Raw genomic sequence first — 19,843 nt, 5'->3', positions numbered from 1 at the left:
GAAACCACAACGGGGCATTCTGTTTTTTTATCTGATCCTGACATGAATATAATAGTTCCATTTTTCAGAGTAAAGGAGTGCGGGTTAGAATCTTGGAAGCAGTTTTTCTTTTTTTTTTTTTATCAGAGAATGAGAAGTGAAACATACTTCCTGTTTATGCGTGAGGTTCCATAGCGCGCATCAAGAAAAGGACCGAACACGAGCGCTTGTGTTCTGTCCCTTCTTTAATGTGCGCTATGGAACCTCATGTAGATTACCCACTAGCCCGAACCCTGACCCTTCCTGTTTGATTCTTTGCTTGCTTTCTTCAATGCACTCGCTGCATTGTTGAATTTGTGACGCAAAAAACTCTGGACCATAGAGTAAGGTAGGTGGGGAAATTTTGACATCGCATGAACTGAAGAGGAAGGAAACAAGACACAAATTAAAGCCCTCTTTTTAACATTTAAAACAATCAAATACTGTAACAAAATAATAAATACTGTAAGCTGTAACAAATATGGCAGCCCCTATTAATGCAAAATAAGTGAATAAAATTCTCAAATGCAGCCCAAATCTGGTCAGGTTAGATATACCAGTACTGCCCTTCTAAAAGCCCGTGTCATGATCACAGCTGACCGCATGCTTTCGTTGATTCATAAATGCAAAAATGGACAACTCTCGCAAAAAAAAAAGAAAAAAAAGGTAAATGTGCCGCTTCTTAACATTCGCATCCACCATAGCTTATGCTACTCTTTGCACGTTCAGACGAGAAGGACGGTCTACTCTGGCAAAAAAACAAGAAAGAAAAAAAAAACATCTGCCGCTTCTTAGCGTCCGCCCTAATCCATCCTAATTTACAACGAAATTTTGTTTTTACACAGCAGCATTTATATAAAAAAAAAACACTGTTATATTACGAACTTCACTGCATGAACAGTTTATCTTTTAGCGGTGTAGAAAATACAAAACCCAAGTTCTCGAACCCTTCCCTTTCCGCTTAATCTTGAATGCATGCATTTGTGACTATAATACAAGCGAATTTGAAGAAACAGCAAACGAAACACGTAAAGCTTTGGTAACATACAATTGCATACCTCAAAATATCAGTACAGCTGAAATTTTCTGTGGAGCCAAGCTGCTCCCAACAGGTTTTGACCGGAACAGCGCGCACTAAGACACAGACAAGAAGAGAGACACGACACACACAAGCGCTGACTTTCAACTGGTGTTTATTGTTTGGTACGAGGCATATATACAAGTTCCAACAACACAAGGAAAACAACCATCCTTCATAGATTCATAGTCAATTCATGCATATCACACTGAACAAGGACGATAACAACACTATCATTTTCCCTTCACTAAAGATGCCAATTCTTTTGAACTGTTCGATAAAGAGGGGCTACTGACGCATGCGTCTTTAGACCAGGCGATGTGCGCTGCTTCGATTATTTCGCGTGTTAATTGGTCACTGTGTTTACTTAAAATTTGTGTGCTAGTGAAGTCAGGGTGGCAAGTTTTGTTTTCACAGTCTCTACAATGAATCCCGAGATGCCCTTTTACTGTGTTATGCACGTTATTATTGTGCTCCTTCAGGCGTTCATTGAGGCATCTCCCCGTCTGACCCACATACAGCTTGCCGCATGACAAGGGAATGGCATACACTACACCTTCTTCACATGACACGAATCGATTTTCATGCTTGATGTCGCAATCTCTGGGAACGAAATCAGTATTAACCATTTTGCACATGTTCCCAAGCTTATCTGGAGCCGAAAATATAACCTTAACTCGTGCTCTATTCGCTATCTTTTTTAGTCTGTGGGAGAAATGATGAATGTAAGGTACAGCAGTAATTATTTCTTTTTCCTTCCGCGTCTCTGAATCTGCCTGCTTCCCTTTTCCATTTTTGCATGTGTCAGTAGCCCCTCTTCATCGATCAGTTCAAAAGAATTGGCATCTTTAGTGAAGGGAAAATGATAATGTTGTTATCGTCCTTGTTCAGTGTGACATGCATGAATTGACTATGAATCTATGAAGGATGGTTGTTTTCCTTGTGTTGTTGGAACTTGTATATATGCCTCGTTCCAAACAATAAACACCAGTTGAAAGTCAGCGCTCTTGTGTGTCGTGTCTCTCTTCTTGTCTGTGTCTTAGTGCGCGCTGTTCCGGTCAAAATGAGTTACCAACTTGCTCAAGCATCTGTTTTAACGAATGTCCCAACAGGTGCTCTATCATTAATTTTACCCACAGAAAACCTTTTGACCAAACTTGGGACATCTCAATTAAAATCCTTACTGACGGCTGGAGGTACAAACATGGCCATCAAAAATTATCATGAGCTTCATGTGTTGATACAACTGCCATGAAATGGGTACTCCCACTGAATGCGAAACCAAGTGGCGCTGTGAATGTTTTAACGGTGCCTGAAAGCCTGCAACTGCATTGCAGGTATAATAGGAATGGGATGTGCAAACTGAAAGTCTCAGCAATATAGACCACCAAGTCCAGTTTGATTCTTGTACTAGGTTCTCAATGGTTTTCTCACATGAATGCCAACTAGCGCCCATATTGTAAACGTGCCTCGACTCGATGCTCTACCACCAGTGCTTGGAGTGGAGAAAACAGCCACTCCTCCACTTCAGGGCCAATTTGGATTCATGAATCCAACTCGGCATTTCCTCTGACAAGTTCTCTCTCCACTCGAAGCAGCGCAAATGGCGTATGGGGATGAAATTAAGGCGTACTTTTGGCCCGAAAACTGTGTGCTAAAGTAGCACGCTTAGTTTTTCATGTTGAGTCTTCTAAACAACCTTCGCAAGCAAGTTGGATGTTAAGAGCATAGTGGAACTTGTTTCGCGGGCTAGATAAAAAGGGTGGCTGTGAAAAACGACCAAAAATGCTTTTGCGCCTGGCAACAGTCGCTGCTGGTGACGTAGAGTTTACGCAGTACATGACATAGGCTTTGAGAAATGGTGTGAATACTTCGGTTGGTGTGAGATGTTCTCGCCCTTTGCCTTTTTTTTTTTATTGCCATGCTTTGACAGACATCAAAATACATTGGAAAAAAAAAAAAGTAAAAGCCGGCACTTTTATGAACATGGCTTTGGCCTTCAGAGGGCTCGGGGGCAAACGGTGAAAACCTGCATGCTGCTTCACAGTGCGTTTCAGCGCATACACCTGAATTCGGAGCCCTAACTGAAAATGTGCTTGAAGAGAATGCCTTCGCTGGCAGCGAATATCCATCCGTAGGACAAGCACACCAATGCACTCCCTCGACAGTGCCGCGCGTCCGAAGACGCACTACGTACCCTCAGGTGACAGGCAAGCCATTGATGCGTGGGGTGCAGCACAGATGTCCGCACAGCCCCACCGCGCCTTCGGTGCACCCCAGCTTACTGCTCGCGACATGCTGTTCCCCCACAACAAGTTTGCCGCCGTTCATCAGAAAGGGCGAGCTATGGAAGGAGTGCGCCTCCCCCACAGCTCGAGTCCACCTTCAAGCTCACCATTAACCGTGAAATGAGCGCCTCAACTCTGCACTCAGTAGGCTCCGAAAAGTTGTTCACTTCATCGGCAACGACTTGAAATGTACCCACACCACAGGAGCATAATGCGATAATCAATTACAGTACTGGTACCGGCGGCTGATCACAGTTATAAAAGCTCGGCATGGGCAGCAAGAGGCCACGGCCACACCTGTAAAACGATAACGTGCCAGATGTCCTGGGTCGCTGTCACTTTCAGCCAATGCTTTAGAGAAAGGTTTGGTGCATCCTCATCATATCCACTTTCGTGAAGTTTGGTATACCGGTAGAACAAAGTCCACACAGCGAGCAAACGATGTGATGTCCTCAGTGTTTACAAGTGGAGTGGTCGAGGAGTGGCGCCAAGGCAGCGGCATTGCGGACTAGAGATTCTTGAGAAAACTCGAGTTCTCTCTGGCACTGTGGGAGTTATTCGAGTGGAGGTTGTTTTCTGAAACGAAAAACGGGCCTCAGGGGCTGCTTGGAGTAGAAGTTCGAGTGAAGGCACAGTCGTGAATATGACGGTAAGACTAACTGCCACATTCGCGAACATGCCTTCACTGCAACATCTACTCCAGGCCGTTTGGAGCGGCAGATCTGTTTTGTTTTTTGCCAGAGTCGACCATCCTTATAGTCTGAACGTGCGGCGTAGCATAAGCTTTGATAACTCTGATTAGCTGCCGGTACCAGTACTGTAATTGATCATCGCATTACACTTTTGTGGCATGGGCACATTTCAAGTCGTCACTGGTAAGCGAAAGTTTCGTGGCTCGCCCTGCGCGATGGCTTCCCCAGACGACGGTGAACTTGCAGGGGAGCAGTGTGTTACATGCAGTAAATTGGGGGAACTGGAGGTGCGGAGAAGCTGTGCGGACATCTGTGCTGCACCCCACGCTTCAGTGCCTTGCCCATGGCAGTCGAGGAAGCACATTCATTTGCTCATCCTACAGAGCGATATTTGCAGTCAGCAAAGGGCATGACTTTTCAAGTAGGTTTTCAATTATGGCTCCGAACTTGTCCGAAAGAGACAGGGCAATCAATGAACAGAAGGGTAAATGAACATCGGGCAGACACAGGCAAAGCCCTCCCAAAGGCAGTTTCCCAGCATTTCAATCAGATGGGCCGTAAGGTTGTTGAAATTTATTTATTTATTCTCCATGTTGGGCTTTAAATCTTCAAGGGACACAAAATATAGGGTGGCATATCTAATCCATAAATTTAGAACATTGGAACCAACAGGAGCAAATATTGTTACGTGAAAACTCTATGTATTTACAGTATATCTACAACAGCCTCAACTAGCATTGCCGCGAGCAGCAACATGGAACCAGGCCCACTTTGTTATCTCCCTGTCCCTTCCACGAGGCAAGTGAAGGAAACACTTCGTTGTCGTTATCTTGCAACAATATCTTGAAAGAAGCATTAGTATTCCTTAAATATATTTCCTCTCTGCCACAACTAGTCATGAAAACAATCCCTTAAAGTGTAAATAGTACAGTTTATTCATAGCACATGTGCATACTCTGGATCCCCGCCCCCCCCTCCTGTAAAAGCATAAGCTCCAATTGTTTTTTCAAACATGTTTGTTTCTCATTACTTGTTACTTTGGTTCCCCCTTGAATTGTTTCAGATAATGCCATGCTTGGCAGGTATAGTATACTCTGATTTGTTGTTATTTTGATTTTTTTTTTGTCCTTCTCTCCCCTTTCCAAAACCTCTTGATAGCTGTTCCCATGCAGCTGCATTGCTCATCAGGTCCCTTTGGAATGCTTGTCCCTTTCAATGTATGAAGGAGCACTGAACAAGGGTAAAAGGGGTACAAGAATGCTGAATTGGGTGAGTTGGTGAGTTTGCAGTTGTCCTTGTCTTCTTTGCGCTACGTTTCCTAAAATGTAAAAGGGGTACATCTCAGTTTGCAGGTCGAGCCAACGTTTCGACAAGTGGACTTGTCTTCGTCTGGGCAAAGCGATCATCAGTGGCAGGGGTTTAAATACGCTTTTGCTTCCAAAGAAGAAAAGCTGTGAAGGTGAAAATGGGTGGGAATAAGGCAGGTGAAGGAGTGGGGAGGGGAGGATGGGTGAGAAGATGAGAAGAAAGTAGGTCATGGAGTGAAGAAAAAAAAGAACATCTTCAGTATGTATTTCTCAGCCTGGAACCAGGGATCCTGTGGCCAGTAAAAGAAGTAAAAGCAGCATACCAGGAAAAACTACAATACCGGGTAGATGATTAGTCACCACTTAAGAATATCCCTTAAGTATATTCCCTATGCAACATAACTATTCGGGGAAACAATCCCACATAGCGTTAATTGTACAGTTTATTCACAACGCATGTACACTCTATTCCCTTCTGCAATAGCATAAGCTGTACATGTTTCTCCAAACACATTTCCCCCTTATCACTTGTTGCTTGAGTTTGTCCTCAAACCTTTTTTTTTTTTTGCATGTCATTTGTGGTTCACTGTGCGGTTATTATCCTGTGACTTTGTACACACCTCCCCCTCCCCCCCCCCCCCCCCCGCCACCGCCACCACCAGCTTTGCAGAAAGTTTTAAGAATTGGCCCCCTTAGATATATTCCTTATCAGGGCCCTTTGCAAAGCCTGTCTCTTTGTAACGTGTATCTGCACCAAACCCTCTTAAGTGGTGACAAATCATCTTCCCGGTATTGTAGTTTTTCCTGGTATGCTGCTTTTACTTCTTTTGCAGGCCACAAGATCCCTGATTCCAAGCTGAGAAATACATACTGAAGATTTATTTATTTTTTCACTGCATGACCTACTTCCTTCTCACCACCCATCCTCCCCTCCACACTCCTTCACCTACTTTCTTCTCACCCACTTTTCCCTCCTAAACTTTTCTTCTTCGGAAGCAAAAGCGTATTTAAACCCCTGCCAGTGATAATCACTTTGCCCAGACGAAAACAAGTCCACTTGTGGAAACGTTGGCTCGACCTGTGAACTGAGGCGTACCCCTTTTACACTTGTTCAGTGCTCCTTCATAACGGGTAAACCATCTTCTTCCTTTCGTTCTACCTGTCCCCTTTCAAGAAACACGTGTCAGCATCGAACCTGCTTTCGGTGCTGACAATCGTCTACTTCGCATATTAGATTTCCTTGCTGCTGCTGCTGCTTTTCTTTTTTTTTTTTTTTTTTTTCATGTGATGGAGGCACTGGTTCCATGCTCATAGAAATTCATACCCAAGGAAACATTCTTTCACTTCTCGCCCTGCTTCTTCCCCCCCCCCCCCCCCCCTGGCTTTTCTTCTTCGGAAGCAAAAGCGTATTTAAAACCTCCACCAGTAATTGTGCTGCCCAGACGAAGACAAGTCCCCTTGTCGAAATGTTGGCTCGGCTTGCTAACTGAGGCTCCCCCTCTACACTTGTTCAGTGCTCTTTCATCCTACAAGCGAATTCCCTACTTTGATCTAATAGATGTGCCACCTTCATGGCCCCAACAGCACAACAAACTTTGTTTAGGCTTGATGTTAAACTCCTCTGTTCATAGTAAAACTCAAGGTGTATCTGGGACAATTAGATTTCTAACTGCTTAGACTGTGCAGCTCTGACAGGTCAACTTTCAGTGCCCCAATGAGGCATTTACACTGCCCAACTTGACACACAGTACTTTCAGAGAGAATCATGCTTAGCAACAGGTATAAAAAAATAATGCAGAATAGGTGCCTCTTATAAAGGGCTACAGGTTAACTTAATTTTCATTGCAACAGTTGATCAACACTTACAGGACGGCCAAAACACTCAGCACCTCCAGTATTTCCTGCTGCTGCCCAGAAGTATTGAAGACGTCAACAAGTTCTGGCAACTCTATAAAACAACAGAACATTACAGAAAGAAAACTTGAGCAACACTGCGCATCAGAGCTTCAGATGGGTGAAGTTTAAATTTCCCAAACTTATTTAGCTACCGACAGCACAGAGCAACACAAAGATGCTACTCGGCTAGAAATCATCTGCACTATGTCGTCCAGCAACCAACAATGCTACTGAGTAAAACTTATTTGCCTTTGTCTGGGCCTTAGAAAATAACCTTTTATTTACTTTTTTTTTTCGTTTGCTCCTGCACAAGGTCTGCAGACATAATTAAAAAGGTATCACTTGCAGAGTTTAGAAATCGTTCTTGAGGTGGCACCACAAAAGGCAGCTATGTATTGTACAACCAACAGACATATGAGCTACCACTGCACAGCACCAACTATATAAGATTGGAATGCAAGGAGGCAGTGTCCATATTCCAGTGTACATAAAGCAATACCTACAGGAAGAAGATGTGCCTACATACACACCCACCAGCTGCTCGGTTAAATGGACTCACTTGCTCAAAATAATGCGCAATGGTCTCAACTGCCTCAGATGAAACAGACAAAGCGAGCACTCAGATTAAAATATTCAAGGTGCATTCTGAATGAGTGAGCCCAAGAAAATTTGCACTTTTCTTTCTAGATGCAAGATTTCTGGTTCCCAATTCAACGAAAATGTTTGTACTCTAAAAAAGTAGTCGCATACAGTGCCAAGTCTGAACGACAAGCACTGTATCGCAACGGTGCTCAGATAACAACATTTTAGCGCACATTATTTGGATTACATAACTGGTATCAAAGCCTCCCTTAACCTTCACCCACTGGAAATTCCGACAGAAAATTGCACAACTTTGTCCTCATTGACCAAAATTGCTCTTAGAGTCGCCACTACGCACTTCTCGTTGCCATTATAATTCAATGAGCGTTCAGCGTCTTCATGGTCACACTGATGCTTTCAACAGGTCCTTTTTTCATAGACCAATTGCAGCATAGAATAAATTACCCGAATCAATAGCCTCCAAGCATGACATTTAAATTTACGACTATACTTGCTGCCCATCTAAACGAACAACTACAATGGTTTCCTTTCTGTGCAATTTTTATTCTTTCGAGTTAGTGATTGTGGTCTATGTTGCATTTGTTTTTGCTCTTACTGCCCATAGTCTGTTTTAGGAGTTTTTGAATTGCGCTCAGGTACAATTTATGGTATTCTTGAATTGCTGTTGTATTACTGCATTGTAGTGCCTGTTCTCGTTTTTCATTTACTGACCGTTGATACATATGTTATCGATTTCCCCCCCCCCCCCCAATGTAATACCCCACTTGGGGCCTTTAAGGGATAGAAAATGATGATGATAATGATGATGAGACACAGTAAAGGTTATGTGAACGCATAACTTTTTCTATCACGCAAATAAGACAGGCAGTCTTGCGCTCGTGCCAATAACTTTGGCATGTAAGTATGCGGCGACATAGCACAGCTAGAGGCAATATAAGAACACAGGAGCACGTGGCCTCCACACTTTGCAAAGTGCTGCCACCGACATGTGATCAGAATCAGCAGTAAAGGCGCACGCAAAGTAAGCTTGGACGGCTCCTTTTTCCGAGGATGCCCTTTACATTATTTCTTTAAACAAAGAAATAAGTGGTCAGTGGTACCATGGATTGACCCATAATTTGATGAAGATTGGACACAGACATGGCATCCGGATTGTTCCCTGCGACATAAAACAGAGCCAAAGGCATGTTTGGTCGAGTGAATAACTAGGAGTTTAAGTCTAGATGCCAAACTGCGCACCGGACAAGGTACTCCGATTCTATCCAGGGGATTGTTTACCAGATTCCCTTACATTGTGGGAAGCAATACATTGATTAAAACTTCCTGCTGGGCGAGTTGGTAGTTCATCTTGATGTAGGTTTTTTTTTTTTTTTTTTTAGCGCAAACGTCTCGCCTTTCTTGTCTGTCTTTGTTTGCGCTAAAAAAAAAAAAACCTACATCATGCAATACATTGGACAAACAGGAAGATTCATTAATAACAAAATTAGAGAGCACACTGCAGCAATATCGGAGAAGTCAGACATCAACCTCCCAGTGCACTGCAAAGGCTGCTTTATTTGTATTTGCAAAGACCAAAAATGTCCAGCTGACCTTCACAATGGGAAGGTTTTGAGAAGGAATAAAGACAGGTTAACAAGGGAAATTTTCAAAGCACATGCAATCAGGAACTCGGAAGACCAATTGTTACCACGCCTTCAATGGTACTGTTGAAAAAGGAATTAGATTACGCTTGTTGGCAGGATGTTAAAGATAAGGAATAAGTTAGCTGCAGAGGTAAAGTGAAGGGAGAAAAGATGCGCGGGTTCAGATCAATATAGTTGTCAGTGCAGCGTTGTCCTTGTGTCTGTGTGCGCTTCTTCATTTTTGTTCCCCTGCTCTGCTGCCTTCTTCCAAGATGTTGCACCAACTAGCTCAACGTTCTACTCTATTATTGTTCAACTGAGTGATTTCATGTGAAAACCAAAGCCTTGAATGTACACGGCATTGCGTTCCACTGTTTAGGGCATTTAAAAGGCAATAGATGAGAAATGTATGCGACAGTCAAGCACAGCAAAACTGAACATGCCCTCGCCTACATTTCTTGCCATCACTACCTTGTGTTTCGCCTTGCAGCTCGGACATTTATTTCTTTCCCTACTTCTTGCTACGCTTTTCCTCTCTTTTACTTCTGAGTGAACTGCACCACCTTCCTTCCATATTCATAGCCAACTTTACTTTTTTATCCTATGCACTGTATTCTTTCCTTCACGGTTCTAAGGCTTATGTAAAGTTGGCTCCTTAGTGTTGGTGAGCCTGATGGTAAAGCCATTAAAAAAAGCAAATTTGCGTTTTTTTTTGTTTGTTTTTTTATATCTGCCCTTCGATTCTAAGTAGTGCGTGTGCAGTCATGTAATTTCAAGGGAAGTACATCCCCGTGGCCAGGTGCACTTTACGACAACTGATTGTTACCAAAAATGTTTTTACCATTTAGGCAAAAGATGTCGCTTATGGAAGAGGAACTGGGACTTCAGTTTCATTTTACTATATCCTGGTTTATTATAGTGGGGTTCCACTGTATTAGCACTGCGCTGCGTGTTCATTTATTGTCAGTTTCGCTGAGCTAAGACAGTGCACTCTTAGAGAGGCCCTCCAATGGCTTCAAGACAGCAATAAATGAACCAGCTGTGAATGGACCCCTTTCTAAGTCAAGCCAGTGCTTTGAAATCAATACTGAGTTGCAGGCAGCCACATATTTGCAGTGATGGCAGATGAGACTGGGACAGGCATTTAAAAACATTCCTCATCATATGTCTAATTCTGCACATGCACCATGCCAATCATTTAACGTGCCAGAGAGTGCCATGTAATGATTAATCACAGGCCTTTAATTGTGACACTCAATTGTACAGTGAAAATCCTTTCCTATATACAAAAGTGATCACTATCTGTAACATGAACTGTAGAAATTAACACAGAGAGCTGAGGCTGTGTGATCACTACCTGCATAATATCTGCATTCCCAGGCCATTAATATTGCAAACAAGCCATTCCTTTCTCCAGTAGACACAATATGAAAAATTTTTGACTGATTTTAACTCTTATTTATGTGGAGGATCAGAATATCGCAAAAGTGTATTTAAATTGCCAATGACAATTTTTTATTCAATATGAGTTATGCATAGATAAGCCTACTAACTACTTCAACGTAGCCAAAAACATGTAGTTGCTTACCTTTTGATCTAATTCCAGCCTAAGATGCTGTCTCCCCCTTTTTGTTTTCCTGGCTTCTATTATACAAAAAAGAAACACAAGAATTTTTTTTCAAAAATGAGGTTTAACTGCTTAAACACAAACAATTTAGAACTGATTCCTAGCTTTTAACAAGCAGCAGTCATTCATCAGCCTGGAGGAATGTAAGAGACTAATGGTATAATGAATAATGCAATTTGAACATTATTTTCAATAGCAAGCTGTGGTACTTAAGAGAATAGTGAAAGCTTAGCATCAACACTAAGGCAACAGGTGATGCCACCAAGCTGCCCATTAAAGCTCACAAAAATAATTTCTTTTGCCGATGTACTGCATATTAAACTCGCTGAAATTGGTGTGCCAGACTTACTGAATAACATAAAAAGCTATGTACTGCATGTTAAACTCGCTGAAATTGGTGTGCCAGACTTACTGAATAACATAAAAAGCTATGTACTGCATGTTAAACTCGCTGAAATTGGTTTGCCAGACTTACTGAATAACATAAAAAGCTATGTACTGCATGTTAAACTCGCTGAAATTGGTGTGCCAGACTTACTGAATAACATAAAAAGCTATGTACTGCATGTTAAACTCGCTGAAATTGGTGTGCCAGACTTACTGAATAACATAAAAAGCTATGTACTGCATGTTAAACTCGCTGAAACTGGTGTGCCAGACTTACTGAATAACATAAAAAGCTATGTACTGCATGTTAAACTCGCTGAAATTGGTGTGCCAGACTTACTGAATAACATAAAAAGCTATGTACTGCATGTTAAACTCGCTGAAATTGGTGTGCCAGACTTACTGAATAACATAAAAAGCTTTCTGCTAAATAATTTGACAATCTACCAGCTCCAAGATGCTGTGGAGCTGGCAGATACACATGGGGTTCACGACCACCCTGTACAGGATTTCTGGCTCAAACAGGCTTCTGCTGCACACTGCTAACTCGAATAAGGAAGTTACTACATGATGATCTGAAAACATATGTTAATGGCCTGCAGATCTATTTAATTTCTGACTCTGTCTCAGGGATTAGATTGCAAACGTAAGCATTTTATGCTGTTGTCAAAAAAGGAAAACAATACATTTTTACAGAAATCTAAAAAGCAATACAAAGCATTTTCTCATTGTGGCCTATAACACACGAATGGAAGGTACAGAAGACAGAAACCTTGCTGGTCTTCAGTTGATGGGCATCACCCTATCCCTCCTCTTCCTCTAGCATTGCATTCAGTAATTTTTCCAGATTGCTGCGCACAGCTAGGAAGAAGAAAACCTATTAGTAGACACTCTCATACCAGTCTTTGCTTCACTCTATATTATGGCTTGTGAATGACATCACTTGCCTTAACATACAAATGCCACAGTTCAAAATTGAGCTCTTGCTCTGAAAAAGCAATGACTATGTTCATTTTTGTTTTTACATATCGAACACCCTGGGCGGGGACACTTATATCCCCACCCACGGTGTCCCATATGCAAGAACAAAAATGTTGAAGCCGACTTGCTGTGGGACTGCCCAGCACTGAAATTGACACGAATCCCGGCACTTGGCGAAAGCTAGCCTGCCAGCAAACAATCCTGCCTCGTATATCACCTGGACGCAGGGACTCCTTGACTTCATAAAATCACCCAACCTTTTTCCATTAATTTAATCATTTCTTCATTCTTCATCTCATACCCTACTGATGCCCTTAGGCAGTAAATATCGTTAAAAAAAAAAATTAGACGGCACAAGCAGGCAATGTACTTTCCGGTTCTAACCCAAAAACATTGATAAACATTCGCCGGTAAAAAAATTACGGCATCTGAAAAACCCAATAACGCCGGTTTTTGGTATCTAGGACCAGTTCTTGAAAAACTTTTCCTCTTCCGTCCCTTCAGAGTACAGAAACAAGCACAAAGTATTTTAACCATGGCTCCACTTGTTTACGTTATTGCAAAATCCGGACACTGCGATATGTGCCAAAAGTCTTTCTGTGGCGTGACATCGTATTTTTTCTCCCTTAATACCAACGTTGGCAAAAAAATTACTGCACTGTCGACATGTTGAGCACTACGTGCATGCCCCTTCTCCCCAAGGAGGGCCGTAAATATAAATAACCAAAGAACTTGGGAGACCCTGCACAGCTCTGACCCTGAGACCCAGCTGGGCGCGATCAACCTGGCCGAAGAACAACGCACACCAGCCAGCATCCGAGGCGAAGCGCCAGACGCAGGTGGCGGAGATACGCGGTCTATTCCTCCTTCTTGATAAACATGCATGCATACCGCCACAGCGAAGTAGCAGCGCTATCTGGCTCAATGCAAGGGCGCCAGTTGTACATCTGCAAAAAATACAATAATAGTCTGTATACTTACGGCTGAACTTGACAGCTTGCGCGACGAGCAGCTTTGATGAGCCAGTTGCCCGCCGTTTTTTATCCTCTCGGGCCAGGCAACGTTTACCCAATTGACCTTCTGTTGAAGGGCCGCTGAACGTCGGCAAGGTTTTTGAGTTACGTTTGACGACTGCGTCGTGCCCCTGAATTACATTAACATACTCTACAGCAAAAGATTCATCGGGAAATCGGAACAGCGCGAACTTGTACAAGTACAGAACAAGATGTCACATGTCACCAAAGGATCCCAAAATGGCCTAATCGCACGTGTGTCGCACCCGCCACGTATAAGGAGTAAATAATGTTTCTTTCTCTTGTTTTAGTAGTAACTCACACCATTTAGCCCCAAATCTAGCCTTTGTTAACAATCTTTTTCCTCATTTATTTTTTTTTTTTTCACAGACATCTTTTTACCATATATACAAGCATGGCCTCCGAGACCACCAAACGCGCGCGTTTGGTGATCTCGGAGGCCATAATACAAGCAACTTTTTTTATATATATTTATTTTCAAATTTTATAGGCCTATACGTCACATTTTTGTCTCGCTTGACATTGACACACACGATCCTTCTGCATCTGCTTTTGTGTCTGCTCACGTTTTGTAACGCACCATAATGAGTACAGCTTCATATACAAAGGCGTAGCAATTTCATTATAAACTCCATTCTTATTTCATTTTTATTTTTTTGTCAATTAGCGGTCGCCGTCGTCAGACAAGTCGTCCTGCATGTTGCTCCTTTTACCCGGAAGTTAACGAAGAACTCGTCCGCACCGTTATGAAGACGATTGTTCGAAAGGATAACAATTCGGCGTTCTCGCTGTCTCGGCATCATATTTCACTAGAACTGCTAGCTGAGAGGCGCACACGACCACAAAACATCAGTCATGATGTATGTGCACCCCTCGAATGTATTCAGGAAAACAAAAGGGACGCAGGAGGTTTAGGAGGTATGATCTAGTCCTGAAAGTGGTAGTGTGTCCCTCTTAATCACTTGAGTAAGAGACAGAGAAGATCGGCATCGTGGCCCCAGACGTTCCGCCACGCTATGCTCTGTGGCCATTCCAACGTGTTAGCAAACACATCGCAAGACATCGTCGCTGCCGTATTCAGCTGATTGTAGTACATATATGAAAGAGTATATGTGTGATCCGTACTAAGCTCGCCATACGTGTTTGATACGACGTCCCGTATATTTGCTTGTGTTATATACGTGATCGGGATTGGGACAGGGGGCCGGTAGAACACTGCACGGGAACGGGCCGCGGGCCAGGGCTTTCTGTGTATACAGCTTCTTTTGGAAATGAAGGAGTCCTGCCGCTAAATTTGGTCCAGTGATTTATTTGACGCCGAATAAGAGAAAGCGTAATGTCTTCCCAAAACTTTCTTGACGAAACCTTTTTCTTCTACAGGTACTACACTACTGCCCTTAATTATCTGTTGAGAAGAATATTACTGTAAGTTCTTTTTTTTTTTTTTTGTCTCATCTTGGCATATCTTTATGTACTGGCGGTAAGCAGTACATTTTTAAGGCGTCTGCGCATGCAGACTTTGTCGGGCCCGGGGCGGGCCTAGTCGCGGAAACGCGGGCCAGGTACGCGCCTGGTTCATGTGTGAATGGGGCCGGGCTGGGCTCGGCCTTTAAACGGTGGGCATGGGCCGGGCGCCTGGTTCATGTGTGAATGGGGCCGGGCTGGGCTCGGCCTTTAAACGGTGGGCATGGGCCGGGTCCGGACCGGAAAATCAGGTGCAGTGCTCTAGTCATGGCGTCGAGCGTGTGTTAATGCTGGAAGCACGTAGAGCATGAAAGCTCGCAGCGCGAACCCAAGACCCTTTTTGCAAGAAATTTCTATAAGCCAGCCAGATATATCAACTGAGTTTACCATGGGCAGTATCAAATAACTATAAAAAAACTATTGCAATTAGACCATAATCGTTCAGCAGTTCAATTGTGCAAGTGCGTTGCTGCAGGAAAGCAAATTCAATTTCGAGCGACCCGGGAATTAATCTTGTGCCCTGAACGTCCGTTTCAACTTGGATACCGCGGCTGCGCTCATGTACCCATGCATGTTCAACGGACAGTCCTTCACGCTCTTCAGCGCTTGAATTTTTATCCCGAGAATGAAAACGAGTGAATTAAAACGATGTAGGCCAAGGATCCTGTGGCTTAAAGGCCCACTGTCCACCCTCCGGTCGAAAATATTTTCTTCCCCGGTGACTGTGAGACTTCGCCCCTAGAACGCAAGGCCGCAAAAGTTTTTTGAAAAGAGTAACTAATAACCGCGATCACCCGATTCTGTCATGCTTCTCTCCTTCCGTTCCCTCGCAAAGGTTTTTCACTCTCCTGCCCGATGTCGTCTAGCCTCCGCAAGACAATTTCCCCTTCGTCCTCCGCGTTTGGCGGGAGGTGGGGCGTGGCACTCCGCGAGCGCGAAAAAAAAAAAAAAAAGAAAGAAACAGCCAATGAGCGCGCGCCGCTGGATTCAGTCTGGCCGTGGCGAGGGAAAAGCGTGCAGCGAGCGGTAGAAACCCATCCTTCTCCCGTCAGCCAGCGAGATGGACCAATGGACGTCGTTCGCGGTACGTACGTCATTACTGTGGCCCGTCGGGCCAGCGCAGGAAACGGTGATGGATGGATGGATGGAAAAACTTTATTTTCGTCAGAGAGCATGTATGGCTGACGACGACCTGGGTGGCCCACTCCACGGCCCTGGTCTGGACGACCGGGTCTGAGCTGGCCAACACGGCCTCCCACTGCTCGAGGGAAGGATCACGCATAATATCCGCCGGTGGCGGTGCTATGCTACAGCTTCTAAACTACAGCTCCTACAGCTAAACATGCAAGGAGGTAGAAAAAGAGCGAAATGGCTAGAGATAGAACAGCAGTTGAAGGATGACAAAATAGGTGTGTACGCTCTTTGCGAGACTCATCTCAGGGATCTAGAAGATCCGCCGTTTATAGAAAGCTACGTCTGGGAAGGGTGCAACAGAACGAGAACGGAAAGAAAGGGTGGAGGGGTAGGTATGTTGATACACCAGGGAACAAATTGGCAAAGAATTAAATCATCTTGTAAAGAACATATCTAGGTTTCGGGAACCATTGCCGGCATAAGGACATGGCTAGGGGTAGTTTATTTAGGAACAGGACATCAATGCAGGCAAGAAAACAGGGATCTTGTTGAATGTCTCAGTGACGATATAAGCCAGTTTGGAAACGGGGCCAATATTATTCTGCTGTGAACGGCCACATCGACGATCTGGATGGATACACGGATTGTAACGGGAAGCTAATGCTAGATTTCTGCGAGCGACACGATCTAGTTATAGTAAATAGAGAAACAAAATGTGAAGGCCAAATCACGTGGGAATTCCGCAACAGGCAGACGACCATTGACTATTGTCTAATGTCGCAGGAAATTTATAGCAAGGTCACAAAAATGGAAATAGACGAAGAAGGGGAGTGTAGTCTGGGAAGTGATCATTTTTAGGACTGCTGCAGCTGAGGCTCTAAGGGAGCACTTCAGGTGAGGGTCAAAGGAAGCACCTTTGCAAGACAAACAGAACCACCTTTGCAGGCTGCGAGGTTCGAAACTGGGTTTGGGCCCACTGCGGAGGAGGGGCGCGCAGCGGGGTTTACGGAGCTTCTCCCAAACGCACACCCCTGTAAAAGCCGAGCACCAGGCCGGGGGACGCTTGTACCCATTTTTACCGGTGGGTGTCCGGCGGTGGGTTTCGAACTGACCACCTCCCGCAGCCGAGACGGGCGCTCTAACCACTAGGCCACGGCGGGTTAGATGGGGCCCGTGATGAAAAGAGAAATGGAACTTAGACAAAACGTAAACGCAAAATTAAACGACGATCAAATAGCGCAGATAGCAGCAGACATAGAGGAAGCAATAGAGAAAAGCCCCATGGAAGACTGGGATTATGAACAGGTAGAACTACTCATAAGGAGTAAAATTCAGGATGTTAAAGTAGCAAACCGCTGGAATGGAAAGAGGAAGCCACGGAGCTGGTGGAATAAGGAAATCAGGGAAGCTATTGAACAACGACGGGCTGCTTCAAGGGAACACCGAATGGCAAAGAAGGCACAGGCTTCTCAGGAGGAAATCGTCCAAAAATTGGAATCATATCGACAAAAGAAACTTCAAGTGCAGGCCCTCGTCCAAAGTAAAATAAGACAGTCCACCGATCGCTGGATGGCTGATATACACGATGCCTCTAGAGGCGGAGCAAGAAAATTCTGGAACCATATAAGCTGGCTAGGGAAGAAGAATCAAAGAAAGCAAGATCGGATTCAAGATAACGAGGGAAATTGTTTAAAAGGAGACAACGCAGTGAACTACATTAGATCAGTTATAGCCGAGTCATTTAGGAACGACGATAGGGCAATCTCCGCAAATCAGGAAGCAACACAAGGTAGCAGAATACAAAGCACCTTAGAACTGACCAATCTAAACTGGAAAAAGGCAGAAAAAAATATTCCTAAAAACATATCTACAGGAATAGATGGAATTCCGATCAAGCTGATTAATGAACTCGGTCCAAAAAGTAAGGAAACGTTGTTAAAAGCTTTGGAAACAGTCATATCGAATAAGCAAATTCCAGACAGCTGGCGGCAGAGTAAGATGAATTTGATTTATAAAAGGAAAGGAGAAAGGATGCACATAAAATCCTACAGGCCGATTACCATAACATCTGTAATGTACAGGTTAGCCATGCAGGCGGTGAAATTAAAGGTGCAAGCATGGGTTGAAAGTAACAAGATACTCGGAGAACTTCAGAACGGCTTTAGAAGTGGTAGGCGCTTAAATGATTGCCTGTTCGTGCTTACCCAATGCATCGAAATATCTAGAGTTGAAAATAAACCTTTGTATTTGGCCTTCCTGGTCATAAACGGGGCGTACGACAACGTAAGCAGGGAACTCCTGTGGAACATATTAAAAGAAGAAGGTAGCGGTTATGAGATAATAGAGTTCCTACAGGAAATATACCGGGATAACAAAGTAGAAATTACGTGGGAAGGGATAAGAAGTACGGAGGATGTCAAAGTATGCAAAGGATTAAGACAAGGCTGTCCTCTATCACCGGTGCTGTTCATGCTTTATATGATAAACCTGGAACGGAGGATACAAGACAGTAACCTTGGTTTTAACCTGTCATACAGTTTAGGTGGAAAGGCGGTAGAGCAGCGCCTCCCCGGTTTGATGTATGCAGACGATATTGTGCTGCTAGCTGAGAGTCTGGAAGAATTGCAAACTCTAGTTAAGTATTGCGGAGACGAAGGGGATGCTCTAGGCTTCAGTTTCAGCGCAGTTAAGTCGGGTCTGATGATTTTCAACGGCTCAACTGATCAGGGTCTTAAAATTCAAGGCCTTGAAATACCTAGAGTAGCAGAATATAAATATTTGGGGGTATGGGTAAACGAAGGATTGGCATACATTGGAAAGCATGAGCAATCACTTAAGGCCAAAGGGCGAAGGAATGCCGGGATAATGAAGCATAAGGCATTGTGGGGATACAATAGGTACGAGGTATTGAGGGGTATTTGGAAAGGAATTATGGTGCCCGGACTTCAATCAATCAATCTTTATTTAAGTTTGTACATACAAACTGGGGATGGTGAGAAAAAAGCAGTGAATTATGCACCGCTTGACGGGCCTCACTACCCCTACAAGTCAGCAGTAGGCACAAGGCAAGAACAACCACTGGGAAAAAAAAAATGAATACAAGTGCATCTACAGAACAAGGTTGACAGAACATATCTCATAACTGGCAGCAATAATAGATGCAGAAGACCGTGAGGCTGTGAGGCTATAACACAGAGTGGCACAGTACGTTCAAACACAATTTACATCACTGTAGCATAGATTGCTGAATAAAGCTTTTACGAATGGAAGAAAAAGACATAATATTCACTTGGTCACTCAAAGGGGTATTTAGAAACTTTGGCACAATAAATCTCAACATACAAAACCCATAGTTAGTTCTGCACTGTGGTAATGCAAACCTACTCTGCAGTCAGATGTCCCTTATGAAAATGGAATTTGCCTTTTTACTTCCTTTGTTTTTCCTTTTTGCTTCCTGAACAGCCTTCCTATAGACTTTTCCTTTCTTTTGACTAAAGGAAGTTTCCTTTGAGCTCACCTTGTTGAGACTTTCCTTTCTTTTGACAGAAGGAAGCTCATTTTTAAACTGGCTCTCTTTGGCAATACCAATAATGACCTTCCTTCGTTTGTCCTCAAGTAAAGAGGAAGTAAGTTCCCTTTACTCTTTATGCATCATAACCTTCTTTTTTTGTTCTTAAGTGAAAACATACGAAGCTCATTCTTTTCAGCTCTA

The 19,843-nt window shown here is 43.6% G+C and overlaps 1 long non-coding RNA gene across 1 annotated transcript in view; it reads right to left on the bottom strand.

Moving 5' to 3' along the window:
• LOC146194183 (uncharacterized) overlaps positions 1-19,843 on the bottom strand; it is a 667,843-nt gene that overhangs the window by 335,465 nt on the left and 312,535 nt on the right. Inside the window, exons 5-7 of the long non-coding RNA XR_014705790.1 lie at positions 12,291-12,379; positions 11,093-11,148; positions 7,250-7,331 (exon numbers count right to left, since the gene is read on the bottom strand). This is a non-coding gene — a long non-coding RNA (uncharacterized LOC146194183). The remainder of the gene's footprint in view (positions 1-7,249; positions 7,332-11,092; positions 11,149-12,290; positions 12,380-19,843) is intronic.

This window comes from Amblyomma maculatum, chromosome 3, assembly GCF_055883805.1.
Source record: "Amblyomma maculatum isolate TAMU_Amacu chromosome 3, ASM5588380v1, whole genome shotgun sequence".
Taxonomy (NCBI): domain Eukaryota; kingdom Metazoa; phylum Arthropoda; class Arachnida; order Ixodida; family Ixodidae; genus Amblyomma; species Amblyomma maculatum.
The sequence above is the reverse complement of the archived record's forward strand: the minus strand, read 5'-3'. Positions and strand labels throughout refer to the sequence as shown.